The sequence below is a fragment of the Cyanistes caeruleus genome, chromosome 3 (genome assembly GCF_971803275.1).
Source record: "Cyanistes caeruleus chromosome 3, bCyaCae1.hap1.1, whole genome shotgun sequence".
In the NCBI taxonomy this organism is placed as follows: Eukaryota; Metazoa; Chordata; class Aves; order Passeriformes; family Paridae; genus Cyanistes; species Cyanistes caeruleus.
Window position 1 is genome coordinate 68,522,930 of NC_141703.1, and position 19,934 is coordinate 68,542,863.

At 41.5% G+C, this 19,934-nt stretch overlaps 1 protein-coding gene across 2 annotated transcripts in view; it reads right to left on the reverse strand.

Annotated features, from left to right (window-relative positions):
• Positions 1–19,934, reverse strand: part of MTUS2 (microtubule associated scaffold protein 2) — a 308,364-nt gene that overhangs the window by 286,888 nt on the left and 1,542 nt on the right. Inside the window, exons 2-3 of one of the 2 annotated variants that reach the window (XM_086881667.1) lie at positions 14,028–14,140; positions 11,840–12,107 (exon numbers count right to left, since the gene is read on the reverse strand). The exons of the other annotated variant lie outside the window; for it this stretch is intronic. The gene's annotated coding sequence lies outside the window, so the exon portion shown is untranslated. The remainder of the gene's footprint in view (positions 1–11,839; positions 12,108–14,027; positions 14,141–19,934) is intronic. 2 annotated transcript variants of the gene reach the window in all.

Below are 19,934 nucleotides of genomic sequence, written 5' to 3' on the forward strand. Positions count from 1 at the left end.
TGTTTTCACAGCTCCTCAAAGGCACTCTTCTCACTAACCACATCCCCACTTCAGGATGCTGACCATGTCCAGACACCTGGAAAGGGTGGTGGTACCTTGTGGAGGTAATGGCCACTTTTCCTGGGGAGAAAGAAGGTGGAAGAGAACCTTACCAGGAGAGTGTGCTGATACAAGAACAGCATGGGAGAAAAAGGAAAGGGAAAGGGAAAGGGAAAGGGAAAGGGAAAGGGAAAGGGAAAGGGAAAGGGAAAGGGAAAGGGAAAGGGAAAGGGAAAGGGAAAGGGAAAGGGAAAGGGAAAGGGAAAGAAGCTAAAAGGAAAGTGTAGGATGAGGTAAAATAAATCCAGTATTAATCTGATGCAAATTTACTTGCATCATTCAGTTAGACATCACAGTGCATATAAAAAATTGCATCACAGTGCACAGTAAAAAAAAAAAGTATAAGTTTTAAAATAAGTGTTCACTTATTAAATTTTAACAGTATATACTGTTTAGGTATTCCTTACCAAGGATTAACCATTTTCTGGGAGGAATACTGTTAATTTCCGATAAGGAGAGCATTAGTACTTATAAAAAGAATCCCAGGCCAGGAGATGAGAGGACACCTGGCATGATCCTTATCCCACAAGTGGTCTCCAGCTAGAAATCAGATTTGAAGTAAATAAACAAACCTGAGCAGGAGCATGCTCATCTAGATGCTCTTAAAAATGAGCAGTATGCATATCTCCTAATTACAGTGACATCTGCTTTGTCCTTAATGAGTGACAACGGAGAAAGACTCTTCCCAAAAACACTTTTGACATTATCGACATAATCAGAAGTCATCCCAATATATGCAGGCAATTAGTGATAACCACATTTCAAGTAAGAAGTAAATCTACCACAAGTATCAATATTCATCTGGAGAGTACGAATCTTTGAGTCATATTTAAATGAGTTTCCTTAATTAAACTGACAATGAAGTCAGTTCATGTTTATGAAAGTGCACCTCTTCCTCTATCATCACAGGTTAAAGATTCTCTGGAAGTTTCTCTCCTTTCTTTATTAAGAGCTTGTAGAACTGCTTGACTCTCTGCAGGCTTGGGCCTATCATTTTATGTGGGCTCACTTACATGTTTTGGGTGCTCACAGAGAAAGAACTCATGCTTTTAAAAGCTGCAGCCCTGCTGATTCTGATGCAAATAGGGGCAGGGATGAGCCTTGGCCTGTATTGATAGGCAGCTGACTGTCACAGTATGATGTAACATTGCATGAACTGTACAGATCTACATTTAGATTCACTTTTACATTTCCAAATCACATAAAAAATTACATATAAAAAGATGAAGGCATGTATGAGAAGATAATACTGTTAGGGTAGAACTTTATAACATTCATAAAAAGGGGCAGCTCTGGTATCAAATGGCTGTGTAGCTGCAGTTGCTTTTAGTTTTTAAAATATGGTGCTTAATAACAAGAAACTATCAGATAACCAAATAAAAATAAAAAGCCAAAACCAGTTGTCTAAATCTGCAAATGCAAGACTTCCCTGAACAGATTTATTAAATTGAAGGTATGGATAACATTATCTGAGCTAATAACTGTTTCTGCAGGGATCTGGGGTATTTTCAATGTGCCCAAGACATTAGCTCTCTAGCTAAATGGGTCTTACATACTCAGCTCAGCCTGCCTTGAGCTTGGATGATTTAAAAAGAACTATAACCTAGGATGGAATTGCAAGTCAGATCTAGGGCATCTGTGCCTGGGGTATTGTTACATTGTCTACAAGCATCATTCAATCTCCCTTTGCTGTCTGCATTCAGCCCTTGTAAATAAAGTAAATACTGCCTCCAGCTTAGGCTCTGCTTTTTCAATCATAGGTCTCAAAGCTGACAACAAATAGGAGGTATGCATTATCAACAAGAGTTTGCTGAAATCTTGATGGAGCTATTCAAAGCAATTTTTATGTGAGAGACTGTGTTTGAGATAGGAACCTGCCCTGCCAAAGGGCAGGCCACGCTTTCTCCACCTGACACAAATCTCTCCGTTAACATTTCAATAAATGCTGCTCCTCGGTCTCCTCCTGGGAAAGGATCAGGGTCCAGGGCAACAGCTTTTTTTTAGGGATTGTAGGAAAGAGCACATTTTAACTAAGTAATAGAGTTTTCTTTCAACTCTGAAGATGAGCCTGGAGTTGTTCATGCCCTGAGTACGAAATCATCTCTACCTTTACATTTCCTGATGGATTTCTCCCTTTGCACAGACTTGCATCTATTTTCAAATAATTGCTGTCTCCTTTTCCTGTCCTTGAAAGCTAGCTCTTGTGTAAGCTACTGTCAAATTCTATCTTCCCTCCATACAGTGTGTCATGTTGTGATTTTCTTAAACCAGCTGATGACAGGCATTTGACCCCATTCACAGGTGAAAAAGAGCCTGTTTCAAAGTTTTGTCAATTTAATTTTTACTTGTTAATTAGAATCAAAACTTTAATAAAATATCAGCTAATCTGAAAACCTGGATGGAGGGGGATATTCAATTTGTTGAATTATTGGGGAATTCCTAACTATGGCTACACAGCTAACCTGAGATAGGAGAGCATGGTTTGGACACCCCAGGTCAAAAATAATCCCGGTAAAAGCTGCAGAGAGCCTTCGGGCACCTAAGCTGCTCTGCGGGGACTTTCGGGATCTTCCAAACCATTACCAGTCAGCAGAGGGCAACACAGTCACAAAAACAGGGAAAAGCTTCACAGGCTCTTTACAAATGTGTAACCCAAACCCGCAGCTCCCTGTGCTAACGTGAGCAGGATCAGGTTCCAGTCTACTGCAGTCAAGGATGAAACATTTTGTAAAAAACCCTCTTTTCCCCAAATACAGCTGATAAGCAACTGAAGGACACATAATAAGTAAACCAACTACAGTTGTCAATATCCCAGTGGAATAATTCAGAATTTCTATGTGATAACCAAGAAAAAACTGACTACAGCAAAAAATGTGAGCTGGCTACACACATTTTAAATGTAAGCTCAACACAGGGATATGGAACAGACTCTAAGCTGAAGAACTAAACAAGTGGAAATTCTGGTGTAACCTTGAAAGGAATGTTATAAGAAAGAATTCTTTCACTCTTGATGGCAATGGTACAAATACTGGACCAGACTCTGAGGGTCCAGAATCTAGCACAATGTGCCCTACACCTATGTGGTACCCTGGCATCCAACAGGCAGTATTATGGAGGGACTTAATCCCACTCTGCACCTGGGTTTTCCTTCATGGAGGGTGGAATTTGTGAGATCAGAGTCGAGGTGAGACAGACACATGCACAGAGAGGAAGCTCAACAGAAACAACAGATAGAAAACATGGCAGGGCAGAGGCATCCACTGCAGATTTCTGACTTTTGTTAAAATACAGTCACTGCTTGTATGCCAAGTCTCCGAGAATATGGAAACCATATCAACTTGGATCAAATATCAGTTGTGTTCTAGCAATGACCAGAAGTAGATACCTAGAGACATGTTTAAGCAAGGAAATACCTGTAGAGACACTGCCCAGAACCTCCTGCTAACCAGTCACAACCTGCAGAGCAGCGACTGCCTGGACCGTAAGGGCTGTGTTTGTGTTTACCAGCCCTTCACTGATTTGTCTGATGAGAATTAAATGCATGAAGACCTTTATCACTCTCCAGTTGCTGTGGTAAGGAGTTCACTGAGCCCATAGCCTTTTGAAGAAGCACCTTGGGTTTTGTACTAAAACTTCTTACCCGCTGGTTTCCCTCATGCTTGCACTGGAAGGGATGGTGAAAACCCTCCCCTGTTCCCTATTTCCCCAGCACTTAGAGGCTGCCTTCCTCTCTCCACTGTCACCTCTTTTCTAGCTAGAAGAGCTACTCTTTATTTCTTGTAGGGAAGAAGCTCCATTCCTTTGATCACTTTTGACATCCTGCTCTGAACATTTTCCAGTCCCAATCCAGCTCTTTTGAGAGGCAGCTGAACTTTCCACTTTTGTATTGCAGGGAATGACTGTGAACTGTACTAAAACAACAAGAACAATTGAAGATTATTAAGGTACAACACTAACCGGATGCCTACCTGCCTCGTTACTACGCAGCAGAGATGTACAATACATACTACTAAAAGTTAAACAAATGACAATCAGAAGTCAAATGAAGCTAATGAAAATCAGAGGAGGATGAAAATCATTCCTTCTTCTTTACTTCCCACCCTAGAGAGGAAAACCATCACAAATGATCACCTCCTTCCAGTTCTGTAGCACAGCACCCTGTATCTTATTCTAATGGCATCTGTTCGGATCTCCCATAGTCAGAGTGGCAGTTTCAGCTTTCCATGCCAGGCACAGCTTTCTTTTCTCATAATGAATTCTGCCTTTCCAGCATATCAGGCATAATGTGGTTGCTATGGAACTGAGTTTGCCTTTTGCTGTTAAAAGATGATGGGCTTTCTCATTTAGCAGCATGCTGTTCCGTGGTCAGGGCCTGGAAGGGCCTCCAGCATCAGGCACACCAGAGGAGGCTGATGTCCCCCTTTCAGTTCTTTATGATCCAATCTACATTTTCCATACATGTTCTTTTCTGTTTTATTTTTTCAATTTCACTCTATGAAACACAGCTGGCCACTAAGGATTCTTGAACAGACTCTTCCATTTCTGGAATGGGGAAAAGCACGGAGGTAAGATCTGTAGCTTCGGTGGTTACGCATCTGCTCCCTCTTACTGCAAGCATTTATACCGACCCAGCAGCAGCCTGAGAGACCAGGAGGGATTCACGTTGCTGCAGGTGGGTAGATATTCCACAGCTTGCTCTCCTGGCTCGATACTACCAGCCAGGACTATTTGGCATCAGGAATAAGGTCTCCCCGTGGCTGAATGCATTGCCAACGCGCAGCGGAGAGATGAGGGGCTCTCTGGTTTAGCCTGCTCCAGGGCTGTGCTGCGGAACACGGACACACAGGGCTGCAGCCCCTGGGCGCCTGGGGGAAGTGCAGCCGCTCCTGCAGGCACGGAAGGTGTCCATTCTTCTCCCAGACAAGGAGCGGGCAGCCCAGGCCCCGCGGCTCGGGGCTGCGCGCTGCTCCACACGTACCGGGAGACAGGAGGAAGGATTTCCTCTGCTCGCTCCCAGCCCCTGCACGCAGCCCGAGCATGAATCACGAGCCTACAACTGCGAGATACCAGGGAGCTTTTCCAGCATCCTGGATGGCGCCTACCTCAGCCCCAAAAGAAAGCTCTGAGTAAGTGGTGCTCTGCTCTCTCAAGCTCTGTAAAAACATACACGTTTCATTTTGCTGTCCCCTATGGCAGGAGAAGTGAAGGTGGAAAAAGCAAAAATCCCATAGGTGAGTTCTGTGGATGCTGAAAAAAACTCACTATGGCTCACAAATTCAATTTTCCCAAATGTTTGTCTTTTGAACCCCCCCTTCTGAGATGATGCTGGACAGTTTCAAAACTGATTAATGAGTGTTACATTGTTGACTGCCAGGAATGGCATCCCACTGGATCAAAAGAACAGGCAGCCTCATCAAAGAAAGACCAGACACAAGGGATTACACCTCACATGCCCCTGGAAACCCACCTATGAAATCAAAAGAAAACTAAAGGTTGTCAAGGGGCATAAGCTCAAATTTTATGGTCTTCCAGCATTGAAATATCAGACTCCAACCCAAAATCTTTAAAAGCACTACAATTTTCAGCTAGAAAAAGCTGTCAGCTGACATGCAGCTACTTGACTAGAAAACACTGATTTTTGTCATGGAAGGGGTAGGAAACAGTTAAAGTAACACTGGGTGGTTATTTCTTAAAAAAAAAAAATTAAAAAATAAAAAAAATTATCTTACAAAACAAGTTAAACCTGCTTGAGTGATTAACAAGATTAATCCAGGGTCAGGTTTTGTAAGGCCTGTTCTGCTGCCAGCTGCCCATGGGCTGGGTGGGTTTGGGAGAGCAGAGCAGAAGCATGTCCCCTGACGCAGCATATCTGGAGAGCAGGATTGTGCAGGGGACTGATACATGGGGTGACAGTCTCTGAAAAGTGATCTTACATTAGTAGTCTAGAATCAGCAATCTTAATGCCAAAATCTCCTTAGACATCAACAACCATGGGAATTCAAGACACCTGGCAAGACATTTTGGGATTTGTTTGTTGCAGCCTAGGTAGGTCAGAAGAAAGTTGTGAAATGTCAGAGTGAGATACCTCTCAACTCAAGACATGAAACCCACAACAGAGAACAGAATCCCTGTCTAGAAGAGCTCTGGCCAATTCTGGAGTCAGTATACAGTATCTTCAGTGCTTTTTTAATTTCTGTAAAGATCTGTGGGGGAGGAAAAGGCTGTCCTGGGAAGTAGAAGGAAGTGGTTACAGAGCTGTACTTGCCACAGTGAGTTAGGCAGCCTGCCATAGGACCAATTCAGAAAAACAAGTATCCCCTAGTGAGCCACTGTGCTGCTACAGGACAAGGACAACCTTTCCAGCTGGTGCAGGAGGGGTTTCGTCTCAGTCTCTGCTCTGCTCTCAGCCTCAGGCTTTGGTGGGATGATGACAAAGAAACATTTTTAAATGTATGCATACATTCTTTTGCATGGAAGTATACAAAATATTTCTTTATATTTAAGGTGAATTTAAGGCTATTTGAGGTGAAAAAATATATATACAATAATTTATACATGAAATGTGTTGGCAGCAGTGGGGAGGCTGCTCTATGCATGTGCTCTGCTAGGAGATGGAATGGTCCTTTGATGAGGAAAAAAAAATAAAATAAGAAACACTGTCTTGTAGTGCCCTTTGGAGATTTTTAATTGGAATATCTTCATTGTAACTCCATCTTCACAATGGGAGATGGAAGTTTCAGCTCCTGCTCTGAAGACTGCCAGCAGCATTTGCACTTATGCCCAGCACAAGAACCTAGATATAATCGTGTGGGCATGCAGAATCAATAGCATGGAAAACAAATGAGAAAGGCCCCAGCATTTATCTATCATGCCCTGCTGCCTTCCCACTGAAGCAGCAGTGGGCTTGTGCTGGCAGGAGCATGGCTGAGGCATCGGAGGAACGGGATGCAGCAGTGGGAGGCAGTGTTGCATCATCTGCATTTAAAGTCTCTGTTTTCCCTTCATAAACCAGGGGAAAGCACAGCTTTTCCAAGCAATTCAGAGGAGACTGGATTCAATCCTCTTTATTTTACCAGTGGGAGCTTTCAGCTTTCCTATCCTATTTGAAATTACATGCCTTAGTGCTTAAAAGTCATTTTGGAAAGGGGAATGAGTGCATCAAGCAGTATAACTCCTGCAGCATAAAGAGAGGTCAGGAGTTGGTTTTGCATAAAAATTATGTCATCCAGTTCATGGGGATCTGTTACTGCCAGGCAGCTTCAGGGATGGAAATGAAACGGACTAGACAGATCTTATTGCTCCTGATCACATCACTGCTGATGAACAGAAAATTTGTTTCACAGTTGCACAACCAATCAATCTAACTCCAGCCCTCTAGATGCAGGACTCTGCAGTAAATCAGTCCTCAGCACTCCCTTCATGATCAGTGGCAAATGCCAGGTGCTGTCAGGCAGGGTTTCACTCCCCCTGGTAGCAGCCTCTGTCCTGAGATGCCACGCAGCCACTGTCAGAGCAGCACTCAAAATCTGGTATTGTTCATCTGGGGAGCCTGCAGCCAAAGAAGCTGAACATGGTGAGCTCTCCAGAAGTACTTCCAGAAGTTCAAATACTTCCACTTATTTTTCATTTATAGTTGATAATCCCAGGTGTTGCTTTAAGGATGCTAGGGTTGTGCAATTCACTGTGACACAGCTACTACATTTTGTTTTCCTGGAATTATCTAGCCTTTGCTTCTCTTGCAGTATCTGACCTGTGTATTCAGGATTAATGCATCAGATAGAGTAGCCCCACAATCAGGAGTTTATGTATTTCTTTGGGATTTCAGAACACAGAACAAAGCTACTGAGATGAGAATTGAGCCTTTGACTCATTAAATATGAATTACTCATGAGTTTTTGTTCTGTTTATTGCAGTTTGGCTAATTTGTACCCATCTGATTAAAAGCCACTCTTCCCAAATATAAATCACTTCAATGATTTAATGCCAGACAATGAAATAGGATGTGTAATAACCCACTTTATCCTTTATTCAGATGGAGGATAAAATAACCACAAAACAAATAACAAAACACCACAAACTGTTCCATCTTTCTGCTCCATCCATATCACTGTTTGCTGGGGCTCGTTTGCCTGCAGGCTCTAGAGATGACATTTCAACTTTCTTGCTTAAACAAGCTTCAGTCCTTGGGAGCGGGCAAACTCTGCACTTCCAGACTGTGAGCACTCCTCTGATTCTGAGCTGGGCTCTGCTCATGATGCTGAGGCATTTACTGGGTCTCCTAAACACCTCTTTTTCAGGTTCTGGTCCCTCATGCACACTCTTCAGAGCCATTGGGCTAGAGCTGCTTGGTTTGGCTGAACAGCCTTTCCAAGTCAATGCTACAGAGCCCTGGGCCCATCAAGAGAGGCAGAAGCTCAGGCAGCAAACACAGACCATGAATGACTGACAACTGTTTTTGCATGTCCAGTCCTGTCACCCTGCTAGAAGTCAGGGTGGCGCTGATTCTAGGATGGGCAGAGAAAAGCGATGATAGAAGTGTAACCTAAGTGTATCTAACTAGATATAAAAGGATCAGCTCTGAATCTATGGCCAAATTACTTCTCTAGCTTTTTAGATAAGCATTTTGCACAGCCAAGAAATCCCTGAATCCTAAATTCCTCCCTTTCCCCTGTCACATGACCACAGTTGCTTTGTATTTGGAAGCCCATCTGAATTTCATAACCAATAATTTTGTCACTTATTAGCATAATGGTTCACATAAATAGACTGCTTGAATATGAATGCGACCAGCATTATCACCCTTCACCTTAAGCAGGCAAGATGAGTGCAGTGGGTCTGCACTGATGATCCTGCAGATCATTTTTTAGCCTTGAAAAACTCTCTTTTCTTTGAAAAAGGGTCCTGCTGCAATTAGTACTGATACGTGGCAGTCGCTGTCTCAAAGAAGTTACCATGCCAAAAAGAACTGACGTGTATTTTTAGGCAACACTTCAGGGTAAGTCAATAGCCAGGTACCAGGTACCTGTGATACCACTGCTTCCATATGGAAAATGAAAGCCTGAACAGTATAAGAACAGCTGAGATATTTAATCTGTTCACTTTCACAACTTTTGTGTTAGATCTCTAGTGATACACAGCATGGGAACTGGGATTCTTATGCATTACTTCTTCTGCTCCCAAGCATGTATGACTCTACTCCAGCCTTCAAATGCACATTTACACAGAGTCATTGTCTCAAACCTGCCTGTGCCCCATTAAATTCCCAGCTGAAGTACTGAAACATGTGCTCCAGAGTGTCTGGCACTGGTCTCACATCCTTTCAATATGTATATGAAGGAGGCAACAAGAATAGTGCCAGATGGCAAAGGGAATGGAAATGATATGACGTACATATGTGATGCGATTTCTTTCTTTTTTTTTTTTTCTTCTTGTGAATAAAGCATCTTGTGAAAAGAGGAATTAGATGCAGTATTTATAACAGTCCTTCATAAACATCCCCAAATTCCAAGCAGAAGACAAAAGGCATGAATCATATCACAGCAGGCGCTATAGCTGGGGAAGTGGCCTTTATGAAGATTGCTTCCGTAATTTGGGCTCCAGAATGAAAGAGAGCTGCTCTTAGGAGATCTGTAGGAAGTTGATAATGGCTTATTTAATTGTAGTATCACTAATAAAATCTGTGTTTTCATCAGGAACATTTCCTTAGCTAAAAATGCCATGATTCTTCAACTGCAGTTTGATCCTGTTCATTTTGTCTATAAATGATATAATGCCAAAAAAATAGATTAGGACATTATAGTTTCCTTTAAAAGGAAACTTTTAGACTGTGGCTGCAATCCACACCATAGAAGATGATAATTCCATAATAACTGACTTGGTATGCAGAAACAAAACAATTACTCATAAACCAGAGATCATAAAGCAAGGAAATTTGTTCTCTATCAATTATAGAGGAAACGAGACTATAATTTGCTCTTTATGACTTGACAGCTAAAAACCTCCCATTAATTGAGTCTTGACATTAAAGTAATTGTCCCCTTGCATAATTCTCCAGCAGTTTTGGTGGAAGTTTTATGTTCTTAATCTATTTGGTGACATTGAACTTGCTTTCTATTCCTTGTACCAGAAGAGTATCACCCCATTCATGTTAGTCATGGGAAAATCCCAAAGTAAAAAGGATGTGATCTGAAGCAACTTCGGATGTCTACACTGAAAAGCATAAGACCATCTAGATTCACAGGACTGATGGACACCAAGTATCAAATCAAAGGGATCTGCACACACCAGTCATTTTCAGATGCACCTGACTTCAGACAACCACAATGGAAAATACTAGCCATCAATATAATTTAAAATTAAAATACAAACTACTAACCTACCTGTTTTTCACACTATTTAACAGCAAAAGTTTGGCAAAGGTGACAACAGATCTCAGAAAATTCAGCAATGGCAGCTCTGATTTGTAGCCAGACTTTTTTTTCCTACTGAAAGTAGGCAGGGATTTTTTGGGAAGCATATAGTGTCATTAATAAGCAGTATGTACTTCTGCACTCAGACATCTGTGGCTACGTTCCTTGTACACATACAACAGAAGGGGACAGGCTCCTGTAAATCACAGGGAGCTGTAAGGCAGTGATGGCCAGCAAATATGCAATGACTAGGTGCAGATAATAGCATGATTATCATGCTATTCCTGATGCTTTTTTTTGTGGGCCCTGCAAAGCCTGGTCTGTAATTTTCTTACCTTTGTATCATTATTCTCCAGTGCAGAGGCTGCAGCTGGATCCAGAAGATGCACAGAGGGCACAAAAGATGTGTGGACCAAAAGGTGAAGAAACTCTTCTTCCTGCACAGATATTTTGGTACAACCCACCTTACCCTGTTTAAAGTGCTCAGCAGCTGGGCATCCCTTCATAGCATCTTCCCCTAGAGAAGTGCTCAAGGTCAGGGCAGAAAGATTCACAGAGTTCTGTGAGGAATCCTGCACAGTACCACTGCCTTGGTAGTGCTAAGCATCAGGAAAGCCAGGCAGGAGAGGATACAATTAGTGGGAATATATCACTTTCCAACTGGTTAGGACTGCAGTCCAGCCAAGGCTGCAGCATTCCTTTGCACTTTACCATCAAACCAAAGAACTGCAAATGATAGCTGACAACAGCTTTAAGGGGGGAAAATGGATGAAAGCAGAGCTTTCTCAAGCAAAGCTTCAAAGCGTGATAGGCCAAAAAATTCCCAGAGCTGTCTACTTGCAAGCCGTACCAGACTGCCTGCAGACAACTCCAGACAATAACAGCCTCAAGGGGATAGGCAAGATAGAATATCATGATAGCTGCAAAATCAAATATTGCCAGAAATTCCCATCCCAGTACCACATAGGAAATTACTGGAATGATAACCAGGGCTCCCTAATAGCCATTTTACAGACTGTGGGATATTGCATAGCATTCAGGAAAGTTCATCAGAATGAAAAACGTGTGTGAGAGAGGAATATTTTATTGTGCAGAAATGTACACTGCAGTCATGGCTGAAAGCTATGATTTGTTATTGCTCTAATGCAAATTGCAGCAAATTTGATCACATTTAACACTGTACTTCATTTTCACCAGCAGGAAAAAATTCTATAGACAGTATTTTAGAAAATGAGAAATTACAAGTACAATCAGAAAATAAAGACTGTCTGTTTTTGCTGAAGGAATGGTTGATATTCAGGAAAAAAAATATTTTAGGGAATAATGATTACCTTGATTTCAGTTTTGTTGTCTAGCTGATGGGACTCAGCAATCGAGACAGGCTTGCTCTGATGATGCTGGCAGGGTCACAACACTGATGACAGCTGATTTTCTCATGACTTCTTATCATACAGAGGATTGTCTTTCTGATAGACATTAATATGACAATGCTGCAGCTGTCTCCATCAGATGTGTTCCCCAGGGCTCTTAAAGCATCTGTTACTTTTCACCTTTCTGAAGTAATTGCAATTGTCTTCTACCTGCAGCCTCATCATTCTGCTGAGATAGTTATACACTATGTCCATTATTGAAGGGGAATTGATAATATATCATCAACAAGCAACAGACACTCACTTTGTCTTTCTAAATTCTTTTATCACTACAGAACACATCAATGTATTATAATAGCTATACTTGTGTGCTAATCTGCATACATTGCACTCCTTCCATTATGTGCAATGATGATACCATTATTGCACAGGCATTATTGCTAATATTCATGAAATATCACAAAGTCTCTCCTTTTACTTTTCTTTTTTTTTTTTTTTTAATACGACTTATAGATCTAGAAATTCTACCTTGATCATATTTTTTTTTCCATTGTAAATTCATCTTTGGAGAGAATTTTCACCTCATTTTAACAATATTTTTCTCTCATGTGCTGCTCAAAAATAATGTTGATATTCAACAGCCTTGCATCATTCATTAGAAGACTGGTGTGGGAGGGGAGGCAGCAGAGCCTCTATCTCATGTTTCCCCTTAAATTTGCTGAAGTTATCCTCAATGTTTTGACTCTCCCTGCATCCTCTTGAAACCTGCTTTTTGCAAGAAATCTAGCCACTGAAATGGATGTAATCAAAAAGGAATGTTCAGAACTTTGTTCTCCTGTAGGGTAGTAGGTGTGATTCTTTAAATTTTATTATAAAATGCCACCATTTACTATGGGATTTCACATCACCCAATTCTGAAATTGGGCTGAATTTTCTACTAGCTTAGAAACAAAAATCCACTCCTGAAATTCTAGGAATAGTATCATTCACTCTCATAAAGTGTTCCTTGAGCCCTGTATGTACACCCATGTCTTCAGTTGTGCTAATTAAATAGGTAATTAGTATAATGGATTTGTAAGAGTCTGAGATGGTTTCACAAAAAAAAAGTATAAAATATTTCATGTTTAGTTCAGCATGAACAAACTGTGAAATTGTATTTGACTTAGACTGAAGAATTGCACTAGAATGCAGAATTGAATCAGTCTTTAACCAGTAATTTCAGGATGCTTACTTATTAAAAATATGTACTTTGCTAGCCTAAATTAAAGAATGCTTGAGGCTACATTCATTTTGGCAGCTTTTCAAAGACAGGTAAATAATACCAATATTACTAAAGAAGAAGAATCAGATATAGTGCAAATTAGTTAAAATACTTGCACCAAATTTTCTTCAGAAGATGCAAGAATGAGGATGAAATCAATCTCACCTCACCCCAAGCATCCCAAAATAAGACATCCAGCCTATACCACATGCCCAGGGAACAGCATGGGGGGAAGAGAGAACTCCCAGACAACCCAGCCCCACCTCAACCACTTTTTACCTCTCTTTATCCAGGCTGTGACAAGCAGCATGCAGCACATTGCCTGTGCTTTGAATACAACCAAAAGAAATGGAAAGTGCTAATGACACCGCAACAGCAGTCATGTCAGATCTCCCGCAAACATGAGCTGAATTTGCTCACAGCAACAAGGAGCAATTTCCAGAGAGAACCTCAGTGTAACAGCCAGTAAAAGTACAATTTAATGAAAAGTTTCAGCACCTTGAACCACAAGTCTTGCTGTGACATCATGAAAAAAGTAGTTTTTAACTTACAGGGCAAAGGAACATGGCCTGTGGCTGACATGTAGGCAAGGCACTGGAGTGTTTTGGTCAGACACTATCTGATCTGCAATAAATCTTATCAGTGTAAAGTAGCATTAGTGGCTGGGTTTGGGATGAGGCATGCTAAAATTGGATCTCTTTTGTTAAGTGACTGTCAGAAGTGTTACTCTTATTCAGAAATTAAAAAGAAATAGCTGAGCGTGGAGATAACACAAATCAATCTCTCCTTGATTCACATGAAAATAAGTAAAGATCTTTTAAATAGTTATATTTGTTGTTGACATCTTCTGAACATTCCAAAAAGCCAGACCAAAGAGACGCAACTCACCTGTCACTGTCTCATGATCTCAAGCTTACAGGAGGGTTGGTTGTAGACATGAGCAAGGCTGGTACCTCCTGCACTGACAGAACTCTTTTGGAGCCCCAGGGGAGTGCCAGCTCCTCAAGAAACACAAAGACAAGCAATAAAGGGGGGGCTCTCTACCAGTTCACTCTTGTAAAAACTAAACAAAAGCCACAGTCAGGAAAATTGAAATAGAAAGGACAAACTTCAAGCTGTGATATTTCTAAATGGGTGTGTACTCATTTATGCCTCAAACATTTTCAGGGGTTTTTATAGAAGAACAGTATTGTGATGTCAGTTCAGTCTTCAGAAAGTTTAGAACACAAGAAAAGGGGGGAAAGAGGGTATTTCAAATACTCACTGTTTCACATGTCCAGCTTTTCCCAGGCAAACATTATTTACACTTGAATACACTATGTTATATTGTAAATCTATTTTATGAATCTAGTTGAATCACTGAAGATATTTAGTGATGTCTTCACTGATGTGGTTTTGTTTCAAAAATAATAGAAATGTTCAGTTTTGAAAGAGGAACTTTTCCCGTGTTGGCCTGGAGAATGCATGCAAATTCAGGCTCAAAATATTATATTTGTACAGGGTTTTCTTGTCAATATAGAATAAACAGAGCCTATTCAAGTTCAAAAAGAAAAGGTGTGAGAAGGCATAATCACTCCAACTCAGAGACTGGATTGCTAGTGTTGAAATGGGTGTGGATGGAGCAGGAGAGGCAGAGAGTAAGAACAGTGCCAAATGATCAGGAAGCTGAGGACACTGGCTGGTTTCATGGAGAGCAGATTGATCTGCTGATAACAGCATTTTGGCTTTTTGATCTCCATCTCTTTTTCATGCTTCCAAGCTTCACTCAGTTGACATCTGCAAGGAGCTGGGAACAATTCTAGGAGGAGGCCCTGCTGCTTCTTTGAGGTATCAATGCTAGGGAATAAGGCATGGAAATAACAGTAGGAATTCCCTGGCCTCAGGCATGCCAGGGAGACAAGAGCTCCCAAGACCATCACAAGGTCTCAGCCAAAGAGGTCAGAGGAGAGGGGATGTAGGAAGCTGGACATAAGATGCACCAAAGGAGGGCACAGGGTACCAGGAAGTTAGGAGTGGCAAAGAGGAAAACCATCACAACATTATCAGTGAGAATCAGCAGCAGAGAAGAAAAGAAAAAGACAAAAGATCTCCAAGAGTCAGGCAATACTTTTTCTGTTTGCTGAATTAATTTTGCATTTAAGTCCCTAAGTGATTTATTAGCTGCTCTTTTTCCCATTAAGCAGTTTTAGCAGCCATGGGCCTGCCATATAAATACAGTCAGGGAAAGCTGACAGCACAGTTAGGAACCGGAGGTTCAGTGTCTGTAAGGCACACTATCACTATCAACTTCGTTATGCAAAAGCACTTGATAACTGGTTTCCCATTTCCCCAGCACAAACCTAATATTTTTTTTTTAAATAGACAGAAGGTGAAACTTGCTGCTTACAAGCTCAGGAAGTAATTTTCAAGGCTATCTGAAAAATGCTTGTACCTTATAGAAATACTTGTACCTTACCTCTCATAGAAATTAGCAACCACCCCCAGGCCCATGCAAATAGAAAAATGTTTTTCCAGGATGTTATGCAGACTCATACAGCTGAACAATTCAGGGCAAAACTGCCTGTAACATGTTAAAGGCCAAAGTGTGCATCTTCATGTGAATTTATTTGAGCAGCTTCTCCTTTTTGTTAATTCATGCAGCCTTTGCTTTGTATGCTCCCATTTTTATGGTCCCAGTTTTTAAGAAATCTTTTCCAAATGCTAGCTCTATACTTCTATCAGCACTGCAGTCCTACTGAAATAAGTATGGCCACATTGAGTAGACAAAAGTCTACCTACTTGAAATTCCCTTCTCTGGCAGGGGCAAATAACAGCTGCTCAGAAAACAGGTTAAAGAACAGGTATATATCCTGAAGGTATCTCAGGATACCTTCCCCACTTCCAGGAACCATCAGTTCAGGAACTTCTTGAACCAGGAACATCTGGCATGGTTACTTTATTTGGTTTAGCAGGTCCCCAAAAGAACTGTTTAAGGTGCTTAACCTGAGTCTTCACACTTACCATTCAATTGTATTGAATTGAGGGCTAAACTCAATACCTCCCCTTTATGAGCTCAGATTTCCAAAGGAATGGACCTGCTTTATTATTTACTTTCCTTGTAGGAGCAATAAATATCATTCAACACTATTCTAGAAGAAAATAATTTATGATGATGCCTAAAGCTGGATTGAAGTGCCATATTACTTTCAGCAATATTGCCCCATCTTCCTGTATAAGAAATCTTGCAAGGCACTAGTCTGAAAACAGTACATGACAAACCTGTTTCAGGTATTGTCATAATCTGAAAGAACCCAGGAAATTTTCTGCTGCTGTTCCACGATCACCAGGAGACCTACTGTCCCTGAAACTATTTATAAAATAAATAAATAAATAGATGGTGTAATTGAGATAAATACTCACTGATGTTTTTGTGCACAAATACACAGCAGAATCGTGCCAGTGAAGGAATTACTTTAGTTAAAGCAACAGGACATATCAAACATCACTTTGCAGATTTTTCTGAACAGATCTGGGCAGATGTTTGGAAAATCTGGGAAAGGGTGTATTTGTGTATTTTTGGATGGATAGGAACAAGGACTGATAACTGCATCCCCTGCTGCTTTGAATGTCAAGAATAGTTTTGGTGGTCAATTGGTGGAGGAAAAATGCCATTCCACCTAAACCACAGCTAAGCAGACTGAAGTCCTGCTTCCTCAAAACCTTTCACAGGTTCACTTTTCATACCATTTTCTTTTCCCCCCTGAGAATCTAAAGCTGGAAAAAGCACATGAAATCCCCATCTGGGGTACAGACACAGTGTCACTCACCCTAATTTAAACTCCCTCAAGTGATGAAGACTTTGTCACTGATCTCAAGAGTTCAGCTGGACTGCCCACGCTCAAGCCTGATGCACCATCCTCTGGGAGAACATCAGCAAATCTCTCACTTTGAAAGATGAGAACAGCTCCTCATCTGTCACCACCTTCCTGATGATACTCAGCTTAAATACTTGTTCCTAAACACACCGAACTCGGCTTATTGGTCTTTGTGAAGCTCCTCAAAAAGCCCCTGCTTCTCCTGAGGGCAATGGTAGATGATGAGTCCTTATCTCTGAAAAGCAAATGCAGTCGGCCAGTCCCAACAACTTACTAGGCATGAAAAGCACTTTCATTTAGCAAACGGGGAAAGAACTTCGCTCTAGCAAAATTTTAAGAACAGATGAAATTTAATAGCCTCCTGCAACAGAACAGCATGTGACTCAGAGGCAGCCGCTCCAGCTCTACCTCCGCTGCTTACTTTCAGTTCCTCGTTAAGGAACTGTTTACATCAAATAAATGGAAATTTTAAAAAGGGAAAAAAACCCGCTGTTTCAGATTAAAAGATGCGTCTAGGCAGAAGGATGCCTCTGTCCGCTTCTGCAAACGGGTGAAGCGGAATAGAGAGGGAAGAGAGGAGCGCTTTGCTGAGTCACGCTAAGGAGGGCTATCTCCAGCGCTGCTGCTGCTGCTGATCACCGCCACCCAGTTCACAGCTGCCGAGGGAGGGGACAGGGAGAGCAGGCAGCACAGCACCACCAGCTATTTCTCAAAGCACGTCTAAGGTGCTGAACTGGAGCTGCCAAATGGCTCACCAGAAATGCTGTATTAAGCAACGCAGTCAGACGAAAACAACTTACATCAGCTATCTGCAGTGAAGAGCTATCACATGCCTAGTACATAAATGTGATTGGAAGCAAAACAAGAAGGGACATAAAAGCCCAAATCACCTCAAACAGAATCAAGCAGCTACATTAAATAAATTTTAAATCCTCAAGTAGTCTGAAAGCCAGTCACAGCAGATCTAGTAGCTCTTGTAACTTTGTTTAGGACCGGGCAAAACCACAATGAGCTGTCTGCACAAGCTGCACCTGAACACAATGAGAAGGGAGCTTCTAAATTCTTCTCCACTGAGTCATCTAAACAGAAAAGCCACCGGTGTGAAGGGCTTTCAATAGAAACATCTAAATCTGAGATGTGAAATAATCAGAGATGAAGAAGGAGGACTTGCAAATACATGAGAGGTAAACAACTGAAAAGCAAAACCACTGAATAAACCACACCATTTAGAAACAGCTGCTTCTGGTGGTGTGTGAGATGAGAAGCCAGCAAGAGCACCAGCTCTGTTAAGATTTTCTTATTCAGAAAAAATAAATATATCCTGATGCCTCAGATATGCTTGAGGATTCAAACAAGCAAAAACTTTCAACACAACACTTTAGAAGAGTAAAAAGAGCCATATGGCATGGAGACTACAGTTAGCAGTAGTGCTTGTGCTGTGACAGAGGTGTTCAGAACATCCCATTCTCAGGAACACAAAGTCAGTGGGATGTTGTTGCCCACACCTTTACAGTCACATCTAAATTTAGGCATGCCTCTGCAGAATTACATTACTTACTCTCTTCTCCTTTCTCCAATATTTGGAGAACTTCCTTCATATATCTTGTTTGCCCTGCTCATGGGCATGACACAGGGTATGAAAGGTTTCTGCAGAACTGCATTTTGTATAAAACTGACTATCTGCCAAAAATTCTCTTCCCTTTTTAGGTTCCTTTTTAAAATTTGTGTTAACCACTGTTATCAAGATGGCCTTGAAAACATGAGCTGAACATTAGTACAAACAGTACAGTAAGGTAACTCTTTAATTCATAAATGACATTTAGAGGGCTAAGGTTCTCAGTAGACAGTTAATATGATAAATTAAAGCAAATTCAATTTTAAAAAGCACTTAACTTCTTAGAAGGCACTTAAAATCACATTTTACTTGTCAATATTACTTATTAGAGCAGTACTAATGTTTTGAGCAAAATATTTCAGCAAAGCATTTCTCCAAAATGTCTTCACCTTCATCAAAAGAATCTTCAGTTCTTCACAGATTGAGGATGTCATAAAATGCAAACCAGTGCAAACTGCAGAGCTGCAGCCACCACATGCCTGTGACCTTTGTGAAGTTGTTCCTGGGCATATCACTCAAATTCAGGCCAGTGTGAATACTGGTGGCAGGAGAGAGAGGAAGGTAACTTGCCACATATTGTGCTGCTTGGAAATGCTCAGCTTCAAAGAATAAGCATCACCCAGCTAAGTCTGATCTTAAAAGTCCAATCATATCTATTGCTTAGCTCCCCCTGCAGTGGGAGGGACTGGAAACAAATGAGGGCCATGTCTCTTCCAATGCACCTGCCTGAGGGGAAAATGTTGTGTCAGCACTGGAAGATATTCATGAGCAGGCTTTGAGCTGTTGCACAGAGGTAAAAAGGTGCTCTGAGGTGACCAGCTCAGGCTGCAGCTTTGCCTTCAGCACCGGTGAGATCACAGCTTTGCTGGAGGCACTTGGCTCTGTAAACCCAAGCCCAAACTTAAACACAGTTACTAGGAAGAGAGCAGCAGAGGACCTCTTCAGAACACAGATCCACAGCTGCACTCTTTGGCACTGGGAAGGCTGTCCTGAAGGAACTGTACATTAAAACATGTTTAGCCAGCAATCTGGACTGCACTCAGACACTTGTGTTCCTTCAAAAGTGACAGGCTCTTCAGCACAGCTGGATCTGGCAAGAAACTTAATGTGCCTCTGGACAATATCCCTCCGTGGAACAAAAGAAAGTTCCAACAGGCTTAAAATCCCTTCTTCACCCTGCTCAAATAAATGTTAACAGCTGAATAAATGACCTGAACAGCCCCTCTCACCTAGCAGTCTCACATGATTGTTTTGGCTTTACCTTGTGACAAACAAAATGCTGTCACAGGATGAGTCAGACTTTGGACTTGGACAGCTGAGAAGGAC